The 25,883-nt window shown below is 45.6% G+C and overlaps 1 protein-coding gene across 1 annotated transcript in view; it reads right to left on the bottom strand.

Moving 5' to 3' along the window:
• The window catches only part of LOC129329998 (ceramide synthase 4-like), a 128,431-nt gene extending 103,568 nt beyond the window's left edge, over positions 1-24,863 (bottom strand). The window contains exon 1 of the mRNA XM_054979813.1: positions 24,844-24,863. The gene's annotated coding sequence lies outside the window, so the exon portion shown is untranslated. The remainder of the gene's footprint in view (positions 1-24,843) is intronic.
• Positions 24,864-25,883: the final 1,020 nt, after the last annotated feature.

The raw sequence follows: 25,883 nt of genomic DNA, 5'->3' as shown, positions 1-25,883 counted from the left end.
CAACGGGGAATCAACAAAATGAAGCCAGATGGACAAAACAAGACAACGAGGCAAGATCTATACTTATTAATGCTTTAAGTGATAAACAATTGATAAGAGTTATTCATGAGCCGACTTCTAGACAAATGTGTACGTCTCTTCTAGAAATAAACCGTCAAGAATCAATTAAAACTAAAATTTTGCTAATGAGGCAATTGTATCGGATTCAGATGCAGCCCCAGCAACAACTAAAAGATCACATTGCAAATTTCATGGAATTAACACAGAAATTAAGATCCCTTGGAAAGGAGATCCAGGATGAGGATTCAGCTATAATTCTGTTAAGCAGCCTTCCTCAATCTTATGCAAGCATTGTGCATGTTTTGGAAATGAGAGAAAGTCTAAGCTTAAACTATGTACTTGCAAGACTGCAAGAGGAAAATTTTAGCAAACAGGCTTATAAACACAAGCCAAAAGAGTTAGCTTTAAGAGTCAGTTCAAGAAATGATTTCTTCTGCAGCATCTGCAGAAAGAAAGGACATTTAAAAGAAGACTGTTGGTTTCGTGATTCACAGAGAGTGAGCAAACCGCCATGAGGGACGGAAACAAAAGGCTTTAGGAATGCTAATGCAGCCATTAAGTCACCTAATGCCGATGGGCAAAGGAAAAACAGATCTGATAAGAATTGTTTAAATGTTGGTAAAAATGATCAAAGCATATGCAAATGGGCAATTGACAGTGCATGTACTAACCATCTTTGCAACAACGAGAAGTTTTTTAATGAGATGAAAGAAAGCCACGACAAATTATATACAGCAAATGGAGAGGCTTTAACGGCTCAGGGACAAGGGACCGTATCTGCATGTTGTGCACTACCCAGTGGCCAAACTAGAGAAGTGCAGATCACTGATTGTCTATACGTACCTGAACTTAAATCTAATTTAATATCGGTTTCTGCTATGGCCAAAAGAGGAATTGAGACTGTATTCAAAGGAGAGAAATGTTTTATTAGCAATGAAGGTGAATTAATTGCACAAGGCACATTAGAGGATGGCCTGTATATGCTGGATTGCTCTGAAGGCGCAGTGAATTTAATTGAAAAGTGCACTCACAAGAATTGTACTAGTCTTATCCATAGAAGGCTTGGACATGCTAATATGGATTATATATATCAGCTTGAAAGGCAGAATCTGACTAATGATTTGCAAATGAGAAAATGTCCTGATGCAGAGAAATGTGTTTGCTGTATTCAAGCCAAAGGCACAAGACCTTCTTTCACCAAACAGAGTGAGAAGCAGACGACAAGACCACTGGAGCTGATTCACAGTGATGTCTGTGGACCCATGGGAACAGAAACACCCAGTGGAAGTAAGTACTTTCTGACTTTTACTGATGATTTTTCAAGATTTACTGTGATTTACCTGCTCAAGGAAAAGAGCCAAGTACTGGAAAAATTCAAAGTGTACCTAGCAATGGTGCAGAACAGATTCCAGAGAAAACCAATAGCTATCCGCACAGACAATGGAGGCGAGTACGTGGGGAAGGAGATGACAAGCTTCCTAGCAGATGAAGGAATAGAGCATCACCTGACCGTGCCATACACCCCCGAACTCAATGGGATAGCGGAGAGGAAAAATCGTTCTCTCACAGAAATGTGCAGGAGCATGCTGCAAGAAGCACAGCTACCTCAAAAATATTGGGGAGAAGCTATCAACACTGCTGCCTATCTGCAGAACATGCTACCTACAAAGGGTGCAAGCAGCACACCATTTGAACTGTGGTACAACCACAAGCCCAATGTAAGGCATCTGAGAGTGTTTGGATCAAAAGCCTACACTTATGTTCCGAAGGAAAAGAGGTCTAAGATGGATCTCAGAACAGAAGCAGGCATATTTGTTGGATATGCACTGGGATGCAAGGGATATCGAATCCTCAACCCAGAGACAGACACGGTGAAGATCCGCCATGTGGTGTACATTGATGAAAAGGAGAAGGCAAGCAAGCCTGACACCAGAGAGTCTGCACCAAAGGAAGCTGATGCAGCACAGCAGCCAGAAATTGTGCAACTCTGGGACCTGACTGAGACGCAAGAGACACCTGCAGAGCCCACAGAAAGAGAAGGGGAAGCAGAGCCAAGTGTCAGACGCTCAGACAGAACAAACAAAGGAGTTCCACCACTGAAATTCTCTTACCTGGCAAAAACAGAAGCTGTACCAGAACCTTCTAGCTGGGAAGACATAGAAGGAATGCCAGCAAGAGAAGCAGAGAAATGGAGAAAAGCTGCAAAAGAGGAAATTGACTCTCTGATCCAGAACAAGACATGGATTCTCACAGAACTACCACCTGGAAAAAGGACAGTAGGATGCAAATGGATTTTCAAAACCAAACTTGATGCAGATGGAGAAGTACAAAAGTACAAAGCAAGACTAGTTGCAAAGGGATATTCCCAGAAGTATGGAGAAGACTATGATGAAACCTTTGCACCAGTAGTGAAACACACTTCAGTAAGAACACTACTGAGCATAGCAGCCGCAAGGAAGATGCATGTGGAGCATCTGGATGTGAAAACTGCTTTTCTTCATGGAGAGCTGGAAGAAGACGTGTATATGACACAGCCTCCTGGATTTGAACAGTCCAAAGACAGAGGACTTGTATGCAAACTGCAGAAGAGCATTTATGGACTAAAACAGGCTGCAAGAGCCTGGAACCAGAAACTGAACCAAATGCTCATCAAAGAAGGATTCAAGCAAGGCGGGGCAGAACACTGCCTGTACTCAAGAAAGAAAGACAACAAATGGACTTTTATTCTGATTTATATAGATGATATTCTCCTCTGTTATGAGGATCAACAAGATTGTGATGAAATAATTCAGCACCTGAAGTAAAGCGTCTTGGAAATGTCAGCTTTTACCTCGGAGTTCAAATACAGTGAGAGGAAGATGGAAGCTATCTTCTCAATCAAAAGCAAAAGATCATGGATTTCCTAGACTACATGGATATGAAAGATGGAAAACCAACATGTACTCCAATGGAAACAGATTTCCTGAAACAAAATGGAAACAATGAACCTCTGAGAAACATTAAAGTGTACAGAGAAGCAATTGGAAAACTGCTCTACATAAGTACAGTGACCAGACCTGACATAGCAGCAGCAGTTGGAATACTGTGCAGGAAAAATGCATCACCAAGTGTGAATGACTGGCAAGCAGTCAAAAGACTGGCAAGATACCTGAGAGGTACTGCACAACTGAAGCTCAAGCTACCAGCAAGCGACAATGCCAGACTAGTGGGATTCATGGATGCTGACTGGGCAGAAGACATCACAGAAAGTCTACCAGTGGACGAGTATTCTTTTATGGTGGAGGAGCAATCAGTTGGACAAGCAGAAAGCAAGACCTAGTAGCGGCATCAACTACAGAAGCTGAATACATATCAGCAGCAGAAGCATGCCAAGAACTCAAGTGGATTCTATAACTATTAGAAGACTTTGGGATAAATGAACCCAAACCTATACAACTCTTTGAAGATAATCAATCTTGCATAAAGCTTGCAAATACAGAAAGAATTGGATCAAGAACCAAGCACATTGACATAAAGAATCACATTGTGAGAAATATGCAAGAAGAAGGGCTTGTTGAGCTACAGTACTGCCCTGAAGAAGAAATTATAGCAGACATCCTCACCGAGCCACTTGCCAAAGAGAAATTTCAAAGTCTACGTGAAAGACTGAACTTTGTGGACTTTGTACACTAGACATTGAGAAGGGGTGTTAGAAATAACAATGTCTGGTGTACTGCAGCAGCAAGAAGGAAGAAGAGCCTACCATGCAGGGGGCAGCAAGGATCACTTAGTTAGGACAGTGAAAGTAGTACCTCTCTTGTTTCCTGGGGGTCATTTCCTTGTCTTGTCTCCTATTGGGCTAAACAGGGCAATATCCTGCTTCTTCTCTCTCCTGCCACACTTCCTCTCTCTCTCTCTGCAAGATGTAGTCAGATAGCTAAGATCTCTCTCCCTTTTTCCCTCAAGTATGTAACTTCCTCAAATAAAGCTTTTGCCTCTCTAACCAGCTCGGCGTTTAATTCCGCAGCGTTGTTTTACACTCACTCTAACAGAGAGAACAATAGGTCACTGGGAAAGATTGTGGGAGGTTGGTGCTGGCCACTTAGCACAGACTACTTATTTAACGCTAAAATGTTATTGTAGGATAGCAGATTTTCGCTATAATGGTAATTTCAACATTTCTTTTTTTAAAAAAAGGAGAGTCAACTTTGGCAGCCACAGATATTATCTAAGCAGTCCTTCGGCAGTAAAAAAATGACACAAATGAAAATGACGCCGACGCCCCCCACCCCCCGCCCCGATGTTTCCGTGGGCATTTTTGAGTGCCCCACTTCAGGATGATATTGATGGATGGGATTGCGCAATAGCGCTAAGAATGCCCACTTTTTTTAAAAAAGGAACGGGGGGGGGGTATGCCGCAGACAGAGTTAGAAACCATAATAATTGCACAGCAAAGAGAGATGGTATTCCGGAAAAGCTATAAACAAAGAAGTGGGGGTGGTTAAAAGGGGGTGGTCTCTTTGTGAACCGCTTCTATTTGTTCACATCCATGGTGAGAACTGTGCAAGAGAAGCGTTAGAAAGCGCACCAAACTCATCTGAGGCACAACGCAACGCAACGCAAAAGAATGGCGGGATTGAGGTAAGAGTATGTGAACAGCCCTCTGAGAAGCGCATAAATGGCGGGGGGGAAAGCGGCAAACTTGAGACGTGAGGATTCGGCCCTTCTCTGCGAATTCCAGCGAAACTGACAAGGTCAGGAGACAATCGTGTCAGTGGCCATTTCCACACGTCTTACCTACCTGCGGAACATCGCATGAAAGACCCGGAAGACAGCGTCTTCTCACGCAAAATCGTGCCAGGAAGACACTGTTATCCAGGAATTTCGCAAAAAACTCCCAGATAACAGCGTCTTCCAGGCGGGATTTTGCGCGAGAAGACGCTGTCTTATGGGTATTTCGCGCGATGTTCCACAGGCAGGTGAGACGTGTGGAAATGACCAGTCTCCTCATGTGCGTTTGGGAGGAAGGGGGATTGAAGTGCTGGTGGGCAGACATGCATCCCCCCAACCGAATAAGTGCCATAACCTGGATGACCCAGGCTAGTCCAATTCCATCGAAACTTGGAAGCTAAGCAGGGTCAGCCTTCATCACTTTTTGGATAGGAGACCACCAAGCATGTCCAGGGTTGCTACACAGAGGCAGACAATGGCAAACCATCTTTGAACATCTCTTGCCTTGAAAACCCTATAGGGTTGCCGTAAGTCAGCTGTGAATTGCCTGTACACACACAAACACTTGCCCATCGGGGGGACACATGTGTGTGACAAAGACAATAGCCATGCTGCATGCAGAAGCAGATGTTGCTGAGGAAGAAAGAGCAGGTTGGAATTCAATTGAGATACACCCCCAAATCAATATCTGTGAACTAATGAAGCTTTTCTCCAAGCCACCAGTTTCACTACAGATCAGAGATGGGGAAAGAACTCTGAACTCCTGACACTCAAGGAGGGGGGCATACCTGATTCCCAGACAGACAACTGCTCTGTAAAATCATAGAATCGTAGGGTTGGAAGGGACCTCAGGGGTCATCTAGTCCAACCCCCTGCACAATGCAGGAAATTCACAATTACCTCCCCCCCCACACACACACACAGTGACCCCTGCTCCATGTCCAGAAGTTGGCAAAACACCGTCAGGGTCCCTAGCCAAACTGGCCTGAGGAAACTTGCTACCTGAGCCTAAGGTGGCGATCAGCCTTACCCTGGGCATGAAGAAGGGACCACGAAAACTAAGCACTGAGGTGCCCTCCCTCTCATGATCTGCCTAGGTTCACAGAATCAGCATTGCTGGCAGATGGCCATCTAGCCTCTGCTTAAAAACCTCCAAAGAAGGAGAGCCCACCACCTCCCAAGGAAGCCAGTTCCACCAAGGGACTGCTCAAACTGTCAGAAAGTTCTTCCTAATACTTAGCCAAAAACTCTTTTGATTTAATTTCAACCCGTTGGTTCTGGTTCGACCTTCTGGGGCAGCAGAAAACAACTCCATGCCATCCTGTATATGGCAGAACTTCAAATACTTGAAGATGGTTATCATATCACCTCTCAGTTGTCTCCTCTCCAGGCTAAACATACCAAGCTCCTTCAACCTTTCCTCACAGGTCTCTGGTAGATCGCGAACTTCATAGTTTGGTAGGGATTCGAACCCAGATCTAATAGCCCAGCTCTAATCTATTACTCCATGCTTTACAAAACAACACACTGTGCATCTAAGGGAGGTACTTACACAGTTGCGAACAGCAGCACAACTCAGGAGAAAGGGCTTTCAAGCAAGGATGGGCAGTCTGGGTTAGGCTTGGCAGACACTGCCGTTTGGGGATTTTTATTGCAGAATATAACCCACGTGGGGGGGCAACGCAACCAGTCTGTGCAAGAGTAACCTCTCTGGTGCCTCCCCCTGAAGTTCTGTCTGGGCTAGCAACACCCATCCACATCTGTGCTGCCGCCTCCTCCCCTGAAGCTATATCAAGTTAACCTGGAAGATCTGCTTCCCCGCCCACACGCCTCATGTGCAAGAAGCCGCTCTGTGCTGGAGAACAAAGCAGAACAGAACAGAGAGGATCTGAGGCTTGGGGAGAGCCCCATCTTCAATCACAATAAGGACTCGGGTTGCGTTACGGATAGCACAAAGGCACAGAAGTTCCCACAATGTGTGTCAAGTGCCTTCTCTTCAGTCCTTTCAGATAACCACCAGGCAGGGAAAGGAGAAAGGGGCTGCCAAACACACTGCAACAGAAGCTCCAGGAAAACAGGGTGGGTTCGGATACGTCTGGTTCTGAGCATGTGCAGACTACCATTCCCTCAACACTAAGAGCTGGTGCCTGTATTATACGAACACTGAATAGACTGCTGGAAACCGTTTTGGAATGGCGTGATTTATTCATACCCTATCAAGCCAGCCATCCTATCACGGAGAGCCAGTTTGGTGTAGTGGTTAAGAGCAGCAGGACTCTAATCTGGAGAACTGGGTTTGATTCGCCACTCCTTCATTTAAAGCCTGCTGGGTGACCTTGGGTCAGTCACAGCTCTCTCAGAGCTCTCTCAGCCCCACCCACCTCACAGGGTGATTGATGTGGGGATAATAATAACACACTGTGTAAACTGCTCTGAATGTGGCATTGAGTTGTCCTGAAAGGCAGTATAAAATCAAATGTTGTTGTTATAGCACCAGGCAGAATGCAGTGCTATCCTGAGGGTATCTCCTCTCCAGGCTAAACATACCAAGCTCCTTCAACCTTTCCTCACAGGTCTCTGGTAGATCGCGAACTTCATAGTTTGGTAGGGATTCGAACCCAGATCTAATAGCCCAGCTAGTGGTTTTCCATTGCCTGCCTCTGCATAGCAATCCTGGTCCATCCAATTACTAACCAAGGCTAACCCTGCTTAGCTTCCAAGATCTGATGTCATCCAGCTTGCCCGGGCTTTCTGGGTCAGGGCAGAAGAAATCTGGCTAGAACAAGAAGCAAGTGCATGTGGGCCACACCTTTCATTTGATTTAGCCCATCTTTTTCAGCAACTATACCGCCCATGCATATATGTACGTTGATGAAACAACAGCCAATCTTAATGAGATTATGTATCTGATGGCTGTGAGAGTCTGGTATGTTATTTCCCTCATGTGCATACACACCCTTGCATGTTAGCCAAAGCTGCACAAAAGAAAATCTTACATACAAACACATCAAAATTGCTCTTCGAAAAATCTGCATGTGTGGACTGGCAACACAGCAGGGGGAGGATGCAAATGAGTGGAAGGAACTGGAAATAGTGGCAACGTTCACGTGCATGATGCAAAATTTGGAAATTAAAAAACAGGTGCAGGCTTCCAAACGCACTGGCTCTATTTGAGAAACAAGATCAAACTGCCTTGAGCAAGGTGAATGGCCTAAAACATGAGATATTTAAAAGACAAGGATAATTTCCCTCCAGATTCTCTTATAGCCCACCAAGTATCTCAGGAGCTCAACCGCTTTTGCTCTCCGTTGTATAAATAAATGCCCATCCCACGCCTGCCATCAACAAGCCCCTGCCCACCCCATGTCAGTCCTGGAAGTGCCCGGGGAAACACACAAAAGCAGCTTCTCCCACCCCCATTCTATTTTTGCTAGGCAATCCGCTTTGCCAGCCAACCTTTAAGTCTCTGTGGCTCTTCATGCAAATTGGGTGCAACACCAATGAAAGAGGCTTAAGAGCTTTCCAGCTCGGGCGACCCTGCAAGAACAGCCGGCAATTAATCTCACCCAGCCTGAATGTGAGAAGGCTCTCAGGCAAGGGGTGGGGGTGGGGGCAGGGTTAGAGAAAAGCAAAATTTACAGTGAAATCCTAAGCAGAGTTACTCCAGTCTAAGCTCATTGATTTCAATGGGCTTAGACTGGAGTAACTCTGTTTAGGATTTCACTGAATGTAAGAGACTATGTACAGAGAAGGTTCTTTTTATACGGTGCTTTTATCCCATGCCTACATGCCCTCTGTGCATGGAGGAAACACCATGCACAAAGATTCTTCGGGCAATCATAAATATAATAACATCAGGACCAATGTTCCCTCTAAGCTGTACAGTGTTGTGAGCTAAAAATCTACTTTGTGAGCCGACACAACAACTTTCATTAAAGTTTTGAGCACGCCTCCTTTTTTAAAAAAAATATTTTTTCAGTCTACAGACATACAACATACAAACAAATTACAGAATACTTTATTTTGTACTGTTTCTCGCTTAGAAGCAACAATTCAGGCAAACATTTAAACATGGATTTTAAATATCAAACTAAATTACTCTGTACTGCAGGTAAAGTTATTAATACTTCTCTTTCCCAGCTATTTGATATACAAATATAAATATATCTGAGAACATGTGCTAGGGTCTGCATCCCATCCTGGGCACATGTTAGCCTTCTCTATTCCAACAAGTTTGCAGCAGGTGGAGAGATTTACAGTATAAATCCTGTACAAAGTTACTCCAGTCTAAATTCATTGATTTCTAGCCTCTGTAGAATCCGAAAACAAATACCTTGTAATACATTTTGATTACAATCAAAACAAATTAACAATAAAAACAACATTTGGAACATTTGGTGCTTTAGTAACATTGAGCATGCAACTTCAATAGCTTGAAGTCCATTTGCCAGTTTTCTGGGGCAAATAAACAAGATCTGCACAGTGTTGCAGCTCAGAGAGATAGGATGTGCAAATATAGAATTGCAAACTTTTGATTTTTCTTTAGAATATTTATGTACTACCTGTACAAAGAGCTGCTTCAGGTGGCTCACAAACAAAAAAAAACACTGTTTTTAAGAAGTCAGGATGACAGAAGGAAACGTTTCCAGAATATTTCGATCTATCATCATTAGGATACTCTAAAACTGGGCCCATCAGCAGGTTACAGCTGGTCCAGCTCTCCTTCCCCTGTGCATCCTTCTTCTCTCCAGCCTCCTATTGCACCAAGGCCAAGTTAAACGACACTTTCACCACGGCAGCGGGTGAGGTGCCACCTCCTCTCCTCTGCTCTTTGGGGCTCAGTTGGGTCAGGCTGGGCCCCATCACTCAGCTCTGCTCTGTTCCCCAGCTAGAGAACTGGCGGCAACTGGAGTGGCTCTCTGGCTCTGCCCTGAGGGCTAAGCCAGCCACAGCCAGGAAGGAAGGAGAGAAGCAGGACAGGGCTCCATCCCTATTGGGCCCACTAGCTGGCACCGGCTGAGTGGGAGGGCGGGGCCACTTGAGAGTTAATACCTGTGAGCTACAGCTGAGAATCTGTGAGCGGAGGAGTCAGAATCTGTGAGCAATTGCTCACGTGCTCACATTAGCGGGAACACTGATCAGGACTGGGGGGGTTTCAGTTGTATCTTATTAACCTTTGGGAGCATCGCTCAAAAGCAGGAACGAATTCTACATATTCTCCTTGTTAAACTGGAATTGAGACAGAGTAGAAAGTGAGAAACAGCAAATCTACAACACAATAAAGGAACAGAGAATGCACTGGTGGAAAATCTCAATCCTCCTGCATGAACTGATGGTCAAAGCAGAACCCTCCAATTTCTGTGCACTACAGGAGACCATTGGCAGCAATAGGTAAGCAAAACACATTCCCCAGTCCTGGCCCTCTCAATACGGAATCCCTGATCGTTTTGCAAAGATATGAGACAGCTCAATGTGGGGAGGCATTTCCAAATATGTTCATTATAAATCCCCCTCCTCGCTCCTTTTACTGTCCGAGACTTCTTCTTCACCCTGTTGGAGTCAATGCTTACTTAAAACTCATGACGACACTCAAAAGAGAGAGAGAGAGGAAGGGAGGGAAGGGGATAGACACAGTTTGCACATTTCCTTCACAAGTTGTTGCTCACAGCACCTAGAACCAGAAAGAACGTTGCTGGATCAGACTACAAATTCATCGAGCTCAGCATCGTCTTTCCAACTGCGGACAGGCAAATGGCACTAGGGAGGCTACAAAGAGGTCAGAAAGGAAATTGTAATCTCCCTACAATTGTCATTCAGAAGCGCACTTCCTCTGTCCATGGAGGTTCCATTCTATTAACTGAAGACAAAACAACCCACCACTGATATATCTAAACCCCATTCCATGTTGTCATGACCTGGCTGCGCCAGGAAGGCCTAGCAAGACCTCAGATGCCTGTTAGCAGTGGGAGTAGGCCTGCCTACAATTCCCAAGAGCCCCTGGGCCATTTTGGCGCCCTTTTTGGCCAATCAGAACACAGGGGGCTAGTGCTATATAAGTCTGGGAGGGAGAAAGCCTGTGTTTTCTCTCCTAGGGAGCAGGCCAGAGGAGGTTTCTGCTAGGGAGAGAGGCCCTCATCCAGGTAGGGTGAGAAGACAGGCCTGGCAGACGGGGACAGGAGTTCAGTCGCACTAGGGCCTTTTGTTTATTTTGCTTTCACCCCTCTATTGTTGCTAATGCACCTTGCTTGTTTGTTGATTGATTAACTGACCTACTTGTAAATAAGCTATTTTGTTTGTTGTTACTCTGCAGGGTCCTCATGCCTGTTTATTGGCCAAGCTATGGAGGTCAGAAGGGTTGGGAGGGTACTCTGGGCCTTCCCAAGGGACCCTAAATCCCAGAGTGGTGGCAGCGTAAGGTGGCTCGCCCGGGGTTGCCATAAGTCAACTATTTATTTAATTTATTACATTTATATTCCACGCTCCCTGCTTGAGGGCAGGATTTCATTTTCAATGAAAAGTTATATAGAGTATATACATAGACATGGCTTTCAGTTTGATTGATGTAAGATAATTAGTTGAACTAAGACAATTAGTTGAACTAAGCTAGGAAAAGAGGAAAACTTAAAACGAGATGGCTTGACTCAATAAAAGAAGCGACGTCCTCCAGTTTGCAGGATCTGAGCAAGTCTGTTAATGATAGGAAGTTTTGGAGGTTTTTCACTCATAGGGTTGCCAAATCGGAGATTACTTGATGGCACATAACACAACAAGGTAATTGGTAGAATGCAATATATGATAGATAATATTGAAATATTGTGAAGAAGTCAGCACTGAAATGTAGCTAAGAAAGATGTAAGTATAAGGCAATGATAAAATAAGAGGTAGTAATGAGTTGTTGTTTTTTCCTAAGATGAGGAGTAGTAATAGGTTTGAATTCTGAACGTGTTTATTTGAAAATATGTATCTCAAACATTCTCAAATGTTATTTTAATATTTTCAAACATCGTAAGATTTTTGTACTTGGTATTTTGATAACCCATCGACAAACCTCTCTTTCTCTGCCCACTCATCAAATCCCCTTTCAAAGGCCATCCGTTTGAAACAGGGCAGATCAACAGCTACAGCCTAGCAAAGGGGGAGTGAAAACCTGTTTGCAAGATTACTATCATGTTTAATATTTAATTATGTTGCCTGACCAGACAAGTCATGTTCTCTAACTACATGAAGCGCTCAGGCGATCACATAAAAATGCCAAAAAAAAAAAAACCCACACCCCCCCCAAAAAAAGAGCATCAGGCTCATTGCAGTGTTTTTGTGCAGTTTGCCATTCTGACAGTTGCAGTGCAGCATCGGGCCCAAACGACATCCAAGACATATTACTTGGGTCTACAAAGTGGTCATGAGAGACTCCATGACATGGGGGATAAGCCAGAATTGCTCAATGGAACCTCCATTTTCAGAAGCAGTTTATCACTGAATATCAGGTACTGAGTTTCACAGAAGCTAACCGAAGTCAGAAGTGGGATGCTGGAGCATGCCACACTTGGGTCTGATCCAACACGGCTGTTCAGATTTTCTTCACAGGCTGTAGTTCCTTCGTAAACAAATACACATTAAGGTTATTTTACACAAGACTGAAATGCAGGGACTCACACCTGCTTGGAAATCACCCCTTCAAACGAAATTCAAAAAATCCTAGTTGTATACACTTCACTTCATGTTATTCTGGAGCTTTAAAGAAATTTACACTGATAAGAATAGAAACAACTGAGAACTCCATGCCGTCTTCACAATCCCGCTATAATAGCAGCAACATTCGAATTATATATCGCCCTTCAGGACAACTTAATGCCACACTCACATCGGTTTATAAAGGGTGTTATTATTATCCTCATGATAATCACCTTTTGAGATGGGTGGGGCTGAGAGAGTTCTGGAAGAGCTGTGACCAACTCAACGTCACCCAGCTGGCTTCAAGTGGAGAAGTGGGGAATCAAACCCAGCTCTCCAGATTAGAGTCCTGCCACTCTTAACCTCTACACCAAACTGAGGGGAGTGAGGCTGAAAGAACATCCCAGGCCAGAGGCCACCTGCTGATCTTTGTAGCAGAGTGGAGAACCCTGATCTCCCAGATTTTAGGCCAGCTCTCGAACCACTACACTCTCTGGTGTTCTTTAATACACGCCCATCACAGTTATTCTCTGTCCTCTTCCACAAAGAAGTGACATTTCTGGTTTCCTGCTGGTATAGATGCCCCCACCCATGTTCCACCGAAACTCCATATTCCCCGCTTGTTTGCGATGCCAGCATGCAGGGAACTGTGTATGCCTCTGATGCTGTTTAAATATTAGATTACTAGATGAGCCTTTGTTTGCTGTAGAAGGCGCTATGCCAAGTTGCTCTTTTGTTTCAAGGAAGCTGGGCTGCCACTTCCTTTTCTGCTTTGGATGGCTAGGAGTTTTTTTCTTCTCCAATGGGCAGGATGGCTCAAAGGTACCTGGAACTCATCCTCCGATACAAGGACCACTCCCTCCTTGAAACACAAATTCCGCTGCTCCGAGCCTACTCCTGCCTATCTAAGCAGCACTGTAAGTCCAGCATGCTACCGACCAACTTTGGGTGACTCACCGGCTATGCTCTTTCCTAAACAGGAGGGAATCTGGCTGTAGTTACTCAAATAACGGGCTGAAAAATTGAATTTATCCCCCCTTAGCAGCGTGCCTGTATTTTCTCAAGCTGAGCCTGCCACGTGCTTGCATTATCAGTGTGCTCGCACAGCAGTATCTGAGCCCGTGCAGTTGGGTGACATTTATCTTCACACAAGCAGCTGGCCAGAAGTTATGGTTCAGTCATGCTCACAACTCACAATTGTTGGAGCTAATGGGAGGCCAAATCCACATGCACTCACCATCCGCTTAACTTGCGCAGTCATGGCGGTTGGGTTCATTCCGCTACCATGCTGTGCATCATCACATTCACCCTCCCAGTGCGTCTTTGTGGCGCAATCAGTTCTCCACACGCCACTGAGTAAAGCATTATAGTGGGAAGTTCCCTCCTCCATCATCAGTGTTGATGGCGCACGTCACTTCGCTTTTTAAAAAAAAAAAAGTTAATTTTGCGCTATACCAATATTCCGACTTTTAAGAAATAGCAAGGTCCCCTCCCCCTCAACTTTGATTGGCCCATTTTTTGCTCGTCACAGACCACTTTCTGACAATTGGCTGGTTGTTATGGTGGGCAAATTTGAAAATAATTTGTCATATTAAAACATTCTCCGGAAACCCTGTTGCTCACAAAGTAGGTTTTCCAGTATACCGACCTTTCTTTATTGTGCAAATGCATTATGAAAGCCCTTTAAAAAAAAAAAAAAAAGGGCCGGGCAAAACCAGATTTCCGCCATTATCACGTGCTTCAAAGCAGAATGGAGAAACTTAGCCACCTTCTCGGTGACATCAGGACATCTCTGATTCAATCTGGGAGGCTGTGAAACCCACAATTCCCATCAACCCTGGTAGGAAGCCCTGCTACAGAAGATTGGGAAGAGGAATTTACAGAGAGGATTGGCTCCAGTTGCACCCAAGCTACCTTCCAATTTCTTCACTGCCATCAATCAATCAAATCTTTATTACAACAGTACTAAACTAGCATAAAACATAATAATATTCTTATTCCCAAGAGATCAAAGGTATAAATTGTTAGCTCCCACATTACTAAAAATATTACACAAAATTAAAATACAATAAAAGCATTTCATCACATATTTTTATACCTTCCTTAACAGGCAGATTTTGTAAGCTGCCGCAAAAAACTTGCTGCTACACGCTGTAACCTTTGGGTTTTCATTGCCAGCATTTAGCATTTTAAGGATTTTGCAATTTGGTAAGATTCGTACAAGGAAAGGGGAAGATAATTTGTATTAACTAAAACAAAGAAAAGACCTCTGGTAGGGTTGCCATCTCTGGGTTGTTCTGGGTAATCTCCAGGCCACACCTGGAGATTGGCAACCATAACTTCCCTCATTCTACACATGTGAAACGGCTGGCTTGTGGCTGCAGCCAGATGTGAAAATTATGCACTTCACACATGCTGAGGCATGCCTTTTATCACCTATCCTATCCTTGAGCTTACCTTTTTCGAAACAAGCTCCAGCCTGCAGACTTTTTAAAACCTTTGCATTTAAATAAAGGTTTTTTTTTCTGACGGGCCACTTAAATAAATGCCTACTTGCAAACGATAACCTCTCTCCTGCCCACGCTGCAACTTCCTTGTTGAAAACTACCAAGCAAACATTCCCTGTTCCACAGTGAAGGGACATTCATTTCATCGGTAATCTTCTGCAAATACCAGGTTGCATGTGTTTAGGTTGAGCAGCGTTCAAGTCAACTATCGGAGGCTTGGCTTTGCTGCTTAATTTCTGAAAAGAACGGTGGCTGCATTGCAAGCATAACTGAGAACCACACCCTGCGGCCACTCAAGCCCTGATGGAACAGTCACCTTGATAGCTTCAGTCTAGCCAGAAACCGGCCCTCCAATCACCCTGGGTAAGTACGATGCCACATTCAACACTCAAGCCCAGGTGGAACTGGCACCCGTGGCCACTCTAACCCAGTTGGAAACAGCACCCTATGGCCACTGTCTAGGCTAACTGGACATCCTATATATAACTACTAAAGCACAGTGGAAAAGAGCAAGAGTCCAGTAGCACCTATAAGACTAACAAAATTAGTGGTAGGGTAGGAGCTTTTGTGAGCCACGGCTCACTTCTTTAGATACAGTTAGAATGTGAGCCCATCTGTCCTTATATCTTCGAGAGTGATTACAGAAGCCGAATGATAATAGCCGGTGAATGACAAAGGCAGGTGTGATTGAATAGGGTGGGGTATGCAGAGACGTAGTGGGTGTGGAGAAATCGGTATTGGTAATGAGACAGGAAGTCTTTGTCTCGATTCAGTCCAGGGGCATGCATTGTCTTCAGCTTCGTTACCAGTTGCAATTCAGCAGTCAGACTATGGCAGCTCAAGCCAAAGGCAGAAATGGGAGGCACATGCTCTAGATCAGCAGAAGCCCTTAAACACAAAGACTCTTCCCTTTTAAGGATCATAGGAAAGAGAGGGCTGTGTTGGTCAGGGAACCAAAAGCACTCCCCACCATGGCCAGGTACTGGCGAGCAGCCATGGCTCAGTGATGGAGCATTAGTTCAGCATGCAGAGGCCCCCAGGTTCAATCTCCAGCACCCCAGTTAAAAAGATCAAGTCTAACTTTATGTTCTATACTCACGTTGTACTGAGAAGACTTCTACGCCGTTTCTCAAAATACTGGAAACATGAAGAACTTAAGATTAACTATTCAAAATCAAAGACTGTGGTCTTCCCTAAAGCCAAGAGACTTACCCCATCGGTATGGACTCTGGAGAATTGACAGTGGCCCTTTTCACACTACATACCTGCTTCCAGAACATTGCGAAATGCAGCGCAAAAAACGCAGAAGATCGCGTCTTCTCGCAAGAGTTTTGTGCGATGTCGCGCGAGTTTTGTGCAACATCGTGCAAAACTCTCATGAGAAGGTGCGATCTTCCGCGTTTTTTGCATTGCGTTTCACAGTGTTCTGGAAGCAGGTATGTAGTGTGAAAAGGGCCAGTGTTCAATTAGAACAAGTCTCTCAATTTCCATACCAGGGTGTGGCCTTTTCATCTCAACTGGCAATCCTATTTCCAATTTGCAATAAATAAAATCAAACCTTCTGTGTTGGCAACTGAACGCTTCTTCTTCTCTAAGGGAGGCAAACATATCCCAGGGGGTCTGCATGCATTCAATATAAAAATAATTCTGCAGCTCCTTTATGGGACTTCAATATGGAAACTGCGAGTGAATGAGAACCTAGATCACCCACTTTGCCATTTTCTGAGACATATTATGGGAACCCCAAAATGTATTGCTGGGATAGCCTTAAGATTAGAATTGAGTCATGGCTCTATTGAAGCAAAAGCAAGATTGCATGCACTTAAACATAGGCTAAAGGCGGGGCTCATTTTGAGGGGGAACGCACAGGAACACAGTTCCGGCAGTTCCCCAAAGAGGCCACATGTCAGGTGGCCCTGCCCATCTGACTCTCGGCCATTTGGGCCCATTTCAGGCCTCTGACGGGTGGTGGATCACTCTCTTGCTCAGCAGCAGCCCGATCCTGACCATTTTGGGCCCAATTTTGGCCCTGAATGGCCAGGATTGGGTCCAAAACAGCCAGGATAGGTGATGTCAGGGGGTGTGACATATGCAAATCAGTTATGCTAAGGACACACTTATGATGATGTCAAGGGGTGTGGCATATGCTAATGAGTTATGCTAATGAGTTCCTCCAGCTCTTTTTCTATGAAATGACCCCTGGCTAAAGGTCCTTTTCTCCACTAAGAAGGAAGGTCTGCTGTACCAGCTAAATCAAGACCAATTCCACTCTCACTGGATGCAAGAAATTGACAAGAAACTATCTAGTCTCTCCCTAGCAAGGGATGATATACTGAGACTTGGGAAAAGCAAATCTTTACTAATTATCAAGACGTGAATAAAAGATCTAGATTTCTCTAGCTCAGTTATACAAGCTTGGAGAGTATGCTCCACCCAGTTCTTTGGCATCCTTCCACCTCCAACCATTCCAGCCCAGGGTTTTTTTTCAGCTGGAACACAGTGGAATGGAGTTCCAGAACCTCTTGAAAATGGTCACATGGCTGGTGGCCCCACCCCCTGATCTCCAGACAGAGGGGAGTTTTGATTGCCCTCCGCGAGGGCAATCTAAGCTCCCATCAGTCTGGAGATCAGGGGGCGGGGCCACCAGCCATGTGACCATTTTCTCCGAGGGCAACCCAGTGAGTTCCACCACCTCTTTTTCCCAGAAAAAAAGCCCTGTTCCAACCTATGCTAAACACCTAACAGTTTCTCGTTACTGTAGAGCATTTATGCTCAGATGCCTGAATACTGCCCCTTCAGCAGTCCTATATGGGAGATACTATAATTTACCTTACTCGGATAGATTCTGCCAATGTGTTTTGAAAAAGGTTGACTCCCCATCCCATATGATATTGGAAGTGTCCTGTTTTAACTAAATTATCTCCCCCTGTATCAAAAGATAATATAGTTCCCTATTTGCTGGTGGATAGAGACCCAGGGACTATGCTGGCTGTAGCCAAGTATCTCTCCAGCATATTTTCCTTAAAGAAATAAAGACTCCTTATCTGCTGCTCAAGATCAATGGATAAAAGGAGCTTGAAAGAAAAGGAAAGGAATCCAGTACTAGGTGATATGAAAGACCTCTCCACATTGGAGAGCCAGAACCAGTCTGAGCAGACAGTATTGAACTGATTCAGTATACAGGAGGACTCAAGCATTCACGCTATCTTCCTGCCAATTCTCACAGCAAATTCTTTACTCTTATATTTATGTATTGCTCTTCTCCTGTATCCAGTCTTAACTGTTTTTAAACTGATTTGCAAATGGTTTTATATGTGCTGGTCGCAGACAGTAATAATAAACCTGACCCTGAACCACAGCAAATTCTGCTCCAGACGCAAACCAGGAAGCATTTCTAATGCTTCGTTTTCAGTTGGACCGGAGCAGCTCTCAAAATTGTGAATGATTCCCAATTTTAATCGCTGCAGACCACCTCATGCCCTGGAGTAACCGTGGCTGGGAACAACCCCATCCCTTGGATGATGGGAAATGAAGGGAAATCACAGAGGGAACTGATCGTGCTCATCTTGCAGAATTCCTGCTTTCTGGCTCTTGGGATGCTTCCCAAATTCTCTCCCTCCAATCCTCTCCCTAGTTCCAAATTAGCTGGCCTTATGTCCAAAAGAATAAAGCGAGCTTTATTGTCAGTATTAGAACGTCCACTAATTTTGTTGATTCTCTGTACTGCACATTCTTACTGAATATGTTTTTTGTTGCAACCCGCCCTGAGTCTCACCAAGAAAGTCTAAAAATGAATGAATGATGCTTATTCCTAACTAGTTAATTTATTGGCAACCTTAAATTGCAGTTTTAAATCATGATCTTTTTATGTATGTTCGTTGTGCTGTTTACATTGAAAGCTGCCTTGAGTGCCATAAAGTAGAAAGGCAGCTAATAAATGTTTTAAAGAAATAAATAGCAGAAGGGGGAATATGTACCACTGAGAGCTTTGCTCTAGGAGCATGCAACTGCCAAACTCTCCAACGACAAGTCTCTATCACCAAGCTTCAACACATGCCCTTTTTTAAAAACGAACTTGTTTCGCAAATACAATTGATGCAATGGTAGAGTCAAACAAACTGTATTGCTTCACACTGCAGATGGAAGGGCTGCCATGTTTGAATACTCTTCTCATGGAAAGGGATATCTTGGTCAGCATCACAGGGGCCTTCGTCCTGCAGTGCTAGCTGCATTCTTGCAAGGCGAGTTACGTTATTTTATGCGTGCAGAACGGAGACTCCCTCCCCTACCCGCACAAAGTGGGACAATCCAATCTTTCCCCTCGAAACTGTTATATCGAAAAACAGTCCTTGCTTTGGAGTTGCCAGCTTGAACAGCAGACATTAACGAGCAGTCACAGGCAGGGAGCAAACCTAAGCTGGTCTACTCAAAAGTAAGTCCCACTTTATTCATTGGCACTAACTCCCAGGACATTGTTCTTTGGATTGCAACCTAAACCTCCATGCTGCCAATGCTTTCGCCAGATTCAGGCTGTAAGCACAACAGCAGGCAAGAGCAACCCCTTTTCCCCATCAATCGGCATTCCTCTTTCCAGCATTTTGAACCTTCTTTGACTCAGTAAAGGGCATATCAGGTGTACGTACAACAAATATTGCGAACATGTTGAAACAGATACTCTGAAAGTTTCCTACTGATAAAGCATCCCTCGTTATGGATGGCCCAGGTGAGCCTGATCTCGTCAGATCTCGGAAGCTAAGCAGGGTCCACCCTTGCTTCAGTAATTGGATGGGACGCCTCCAATGAAGACCAGGGCTGCAGAGGCAGGCAACGGCAAACTACCTCTGTTAAGCTTTTGCCATGAAAACCCCACCAGGGGTCGCCATAAGTCAGCTATGACTAGAGGGCATCACCACCACCGCCATTATGTATTAGGGCTACACGCCGCCACCATTCAAAGACAGCAGTGCAATTAATTTAGTCCTTTGCAGAGATAAGAAAAATGCTGCAGAATCATTTTCAAAGGTTCATTAATGAAACATCCTATTTCCAGCTGTGGCCAGGCAAGATGCTTCTAGGAAGCCCAGAAGCAGGGTAGACCTCCATGGATGGCATCTGCTATCCAGAGAGACACTGCACTTAAACCAAGAGGTTCCATTTAGCGGTTATGGGCAATAGCACCTCTCTGCCGTAAGCCCTTCAAGCCCGCATCGCTTACCATCCTTTTTCTTGGAGAAGAATCCTTTTTATTGTACTGATAAGATTAAAAGCCCAATAAAAAGGGCAGAGAAGTGTCTTCTGCAGGGGCCAGACACTTCTCCAGGAAGTTCACACGAAGGGCAGGGAAGAGACAGCTTCCCCCAGCCATGGCTGCTCTACATCAGCAACCGGCTTTCAGAGGCAGAGCGCCCCTGAACATGGATGCTCCATTGAACCATCTTTGCTAATGGCTCTCGCCATGTCCTTTGGAAGGGGGCAACAAGCTTTGCAACAGAAAAACTGTCCTGAAGCTACTACCCAATTTCATCAAGCGACTCGCTAGCACGGAGAAAGAAAAAGGTCTCTCTATCCACCTCCCCATCCCATGCGATCATAAAACTTACGTTCCCTCCCCTTGGTTGTCTTTTCTCTAAACTGAAAAGCCCCAACCCCCCTTAGCTTGCTTGTAGGGAAGATTAAATCCCGCCACCTCCCCAGATTGCTTCAGCTGCCCTTTTCCAGTTCGATGATATTATTTTTGGGATGCAGTGACCAGAGTGGCATTCCATATCCAGCTGCATCCCTACACTGGCTGTTTTGTTTGCAATTCTTTTCCTAATAATCCCTTGCCTGGAATTTGCCTTTTTTTCACGCACCAAGAAAGGTCAGAAAAAGTTAGCTTTAAGAAAAAGGCGGGTGAGAAGCCTACAGCCTTCAAACAATAATTACCACCTTTTCCCCCTGCCAAGGCTCCTGTGCCTTTTACTTGAGCATGACAAGCTCAAAATTCAAGAGGTGAAATGTTTTGGTAGAGCAAGCGGAGGAAAAATACTTCACCGTCTGAATGTCTGCTTATCCTAGTAAAAGCACAGGAGCCCCATCAGGGGGAAACTTGGCAACCCTGAAATGAACTTATTTGAAAAAGTAACAGGAGAGGACTTTGTTTCTGGGAAAGGAAAAGAGACAGGAGGGGAGCTTTGCTAGAGTTTACAAAATTTCCTCCCAATTGTATAGAATGCCTGGTACAATTCATTATTTTATATTTGCTAAAAGGATGAGCTCACCTTTTTTTGTCATCCACAGGGAACAAAGACTCAAATCAGCTCAAGGACGGCTCCTAAAAATCCATTTGGTTCATGGACTGTCGACTAGCTAGGAAAACAAAAGGGCACACAAGCCTCCTCGTGTGCCTTTAACAGCTGTCTGTGATACAGCAATCACTTGATGAAGGCTATTTTCAGGGCCTGCAGATAAAGATGATCAGCTACTAATTTACTACCCTCAACCAGCGTGTTGGGAGTGAGAAGAGAAAGGTTGTCGGTCTTCCGTTTCTGTACAGGGTCTTCCTACTCGAGGCATTTGTAATGCAGATGAGCATTCTAGCCAAAGGAGGCCTTCTCCTTCCCATAAGAACTCTGATCAAAGTCTTCCAGCTGCTGAAATTTCCTGCTGGGAATCTCACCGTGCCAGGGAGCCTGCTATGATTCTCAACGCCTGCCACCTCCTCTTGGCCTAGCCTACCCCTCAGGGCTGTTGTTGAGGAAAAAGGAAGGAGAGGTGAAAGTCATACCCTACTCTAAGCTCCTCTGAAGGATGGGATGCAAATGTGATAGGTAGCTAGAGAACAGTGCTTGCCTGCCTTGCAGGGCAGTCGTGTCCTTGATTTTGACTGTGCTAATCTCACACTATGTAATCTGCCTTGAATATCAGTGAGAAAGGTGGACTATGAATGACATAAATAAATACAATAAATAAATAAATAAGGGTTATTGAGAACACATCTGTGATCCTGCCAAAAGGACTTCATTTATAGATATCCCTCAAGACTCAGTCCACAGTAGGGCTATTTTCTCCAAAGAAAGGTAGGAGACTCAAAAATATATGAAAACTGCAAACCCTGCCCCAGAATTCCACACACTGGGCAAGGCAGCTGGGCTGCAGGTCATCGATGATGAATGGCACTTTGTACATGTTCAGAGGTTTCCTCATCTGTATCCCTTAGTACACATCCTTTCGAGGCATGGAAGCAACTTCCCAGCATTAAAGAATGACAGGCCCAAGAAGATTCCAAAACAGATTGCTTGCATAAGCAAGCCCAGCTACGAACAAACAAGGGAACTCCCAGCCCTCCTCAACACCCATCTGTGGACCCTCTAAGATAGCTCTGAATCCCAGTCCAAGTGGAGAGAAGCCCCATCTGAGATTTCTCTCTGCCTAGACTTCTGTCCCTGCGTTGTTCTAGTTTGTGGGGAAATTCATTCTGAAACTGGAAGACACCCAGTTTGCTGCTCCTTGGGATCATTCCCACTTTTTCTTCCCCGCGACCTTTGCTATTGTAGGATTGCCACCTTTTCCCTCCAGTCCTGCTCCTGCGCTTTTTTCATTGCAGCAGGCAGGCCACGCCCATGCCATGATGCCACCACTTTGTCTTCATCTACGCTCCCATGCCTTCAGCAACAGCCTCAAACGCTGAACAAGTCGAGCTTCCCCTGGGGTCAAGGGGGAGAGATCCTGCCTGTTGCATTTTGGGCTGCCCTCAAAGGCACAGAAGTAGGGCCTGTTTTTTTAAAAAAAGTTGCCAGCCTTACACAGATGAGTCATGGCATTGGATACCAGACAGAAAAACTGAGTTCTTTTTTTTTAAAAAAAGCCTAAGTGGATCAGCTTGACTCAGGGCCGAAAACTCTTCTTCAGGCAGAGGGAGACGCGTCAAGGAAGGAAGAAAGAGAAACTTGGCAATGCTGAGATTGGTTGCAGAAGGACTCGGCGGCGTGAATGCCAAAGAAGTCAGAGGCAGAGGGAGGGGAGGGTGTAGCAGAGTGGGGGAGGGCACGTTCAGTTCTGGGCATCCCTAGCAAAAAGGGCCTGGAAAGACCCACCTCTGCCCTAAACCTGGGAAAGACACAACCAAGTCTGTGGAAAAAATCCAGGGCTGGATGTACCAATGGTCTGACTCACTCCGTCGTGACTTCCCATAACCTTTTGCCAGACAGCTGTAGGTCAGTGGCTGAGCAGACAACGTTGCATGTAGAAAAGCCCAGGCTTCTACTTCCATTCAAACGGATATCAGCTAGCAAGGCTGGGTAAGACCCCCCCCATGAGACAGAGCAGATCAGGCTGGGCCAGGTAGCCTAATGGTTGGGCCCATAGCCAAGCCCAGGTTCAGATGTCAGCGCTTTAAAATGGATCTCGCGTTTAGACAAGTCCTTTTTCAACCAAGTGAGGGGAGGCTTGATGGAGTAAGAACTGGTCCTCTGTTTATTGGTCTATGGCTAACTCTGATCCTTTGTTGATTGATCCATGACTAACTCTGGATTCCAAAATTTCCAACCTGTCCTAGTTGGGAGCAAGTTTAGCCTCCCCTTCCCGCCTCCCCCGCCCCGTTCCCATTATTAAAATGATTTCTGACTCACTTTCTTGATGTAGCCCTCCCCTCCTCCTAGGAATTTCTGACAAATGGTTTTTTGTATGACTTAATATCCTCATCCCAAACATTCTCCTCCGAGATGGAGAAACAAGTTGCAAATCTTTGAAAGAAAGACTGGTTGCATTCCCGGTTCCTAGCAGAATGACAGCTTCATCACTGTACGTGGCACTTTCTGGAATTCCATGGGAAAATGCCAGACAGGTCTGTGCCTGCGAAGAGCTTACATTTTCAAGCAAACAACGGCATGGGGGTGCAAGGAGAGCAGCACATAAAAACAGAGTTGAAATGGGGATATAAGGGGCAAAGCACAACCCAAGTGGCTAAGGGATGGGGGGGGCTGGCATTTCGTGTCCCACATGTTTTCTTTTGCCCAAGACTGCCAGACAAAAATCTAGGGGGGAGAAAAGAGCTGTATCCTTACTAAGTTGGATACTGCCAGTGCCAACCAACCTCCAATCAATTGCTCATGTAAATTGACAGCTCTCTCTCTCTCTCTCTCCCTCTCTCTCTTTGCCATGATCCTCTTAGTCCCTCCCCACACCAATCTGACTTGATATTGCCAACTCGTGCCAGAGAACAACCCAATTTCTGCTGCGGCTGTGCCCACCCACCCTGCCTCTCAGCCCCTCCCCATACTGCCAATCTGTGCCCACCCTCTTGTGTCCATGTGGTGTCTGGCCAGACACCGAAGCCCTTCTCTGGTTACTGCCCACCCAGAAGAGCTTGAGAGATCTGAGGGACTTTCCTTGCTCCGGATACCCACCAAGATCCCCAACTCCTTCCTGGGCAATGCCCAAGCAGTGACCACGAAATTACTCTACGGGCATTACTGCCCCGTGCCCATCACCCTGGATTCGCAACGCCCGGGGTTTGCTCTCTAGCCGCCAGTCTGGGCACCCCCGCCGCTCAATGTCCCCAATGTGCTCCGAGGCTCTTCATAGTCCGTTCATTTGACCCCCTCTCCCTCATTGGCACCATACTGTGCCCATCACGGACGGACCTCCCCTTTCCTTGACACCCCCGTCCCCAGCACTGCCAACATGTGCCCGCTAAGGATCAGAGATGGAAGGGGGCCGCCGTGCCAATCCAGATGCCCACCCGGCTCCCAGCCAATGACAGCTCTTTCTCACCCCCAGGCATTGCCGCCTCGCCCGCCCAGCGCGCCTTCTGTAATCCCAGCCCCGATGAGCCCCCCCGGGGGCCTTTTCAGCACTCCCCCCGCCGCCATCGCCCCCTCCTTCCCGCCTCGGTTTCCGACCTGCTGCTGCTTACGGAGGCTCCGGACTCGGCGGCGCTCCGGGTCAGGGAGGAGGGAGCCGGGGAGGAGCCCAGAGGAGGCGGGGAGAGGCGCGCCTGCCCTCGCCCTTCCCCCTCCGCAGGGCGGAGCGCGGCTCGGACGGGGCGGGCGCGCCTCCAGCCGGAGCTCTGCCACCTCTTCGCACCCGGGAGGGAGCCTCTGAGCACGTGCAGAGGGCTTGTCTAGCCTCTGTTACGTGTTATGAATACTAATGAGAACAGGGCGGGTCTAAACATGTGCAGAGTGCCCTTCCCAAACGAACGAACGGCATTCTCATCACTGTTATGACTATGTACCACCAGTGCTCCATGTTGTCTAATGTTAGTCCTAGAATTGATTATATTCTGCTTCAGTATTTTTCTGCTCTGTATTGGATTCTTGCTAATACTGTGTCTTTTAAACTTGTATCTATTTACCCTATGATATTGTTTATGAAATGTCCTTGATACTGTATCGAAATGTCCTTGATACTTATTGTACTTATTTCATACTGTGTAATCCGCCTTGAGTCTCAGTGAGAAAGGCGGACTATAACTGACAAATAAATAAATAAATAATGGAACATGCTAGGGAATTTCAGAAGAAAATCTGCCTGTGTTTTATAGATTACAGCAAAACTTTTGACTGCGGGGATCAAGCTATGGAGAGTGTTAAAAGAAATGGAGGTGCCGCCCACAACATCTGATAGTTTTGATGCACAGCCTGTACTCTGGACAAGAGGCTACTGTCAGGACAGGATACAGGGAAACAGAATGGTTTCCAGTTGGCAAAGGTGTCAGACTAGGATGCGTATTATCTCCTTACCTATTCACCTTGTATGCAGAGTATATCATAAGGAACGATGGATTAGATCTAGAAGAAGGTGGAGTGAAACTTGGTGGAAGGAACGTTAACAATTTGAGATATGCAGATGACACCACATCACTGGCAGAAAATAGTGAAGACTTGAAATGACTACTGATGAAGGTTAAAGGAGAAAGTGCCAAGGCAGGATTACAGCTGAAGATCAAGAAGA

This window comes from Eublepharis macularius, chromosome 5, assembly GCF_028583425.1.
Source record: "Eublepharis macularius isolate TG4126 chromosome 5, MPM_Emac_v1.0, whole genome shotgun sequence".
NCBI lineage: Eukaryota > Metazoa > Chordata > Lepidosauria > Squamata > Eublepharidae > Eublepharis > Eublepharis macularius.
The sequence above is the reverse complement of the archived record's forward strand: the minus strand, read 5'-3'. Positions and strand labels throughout refer to the sequence as shown.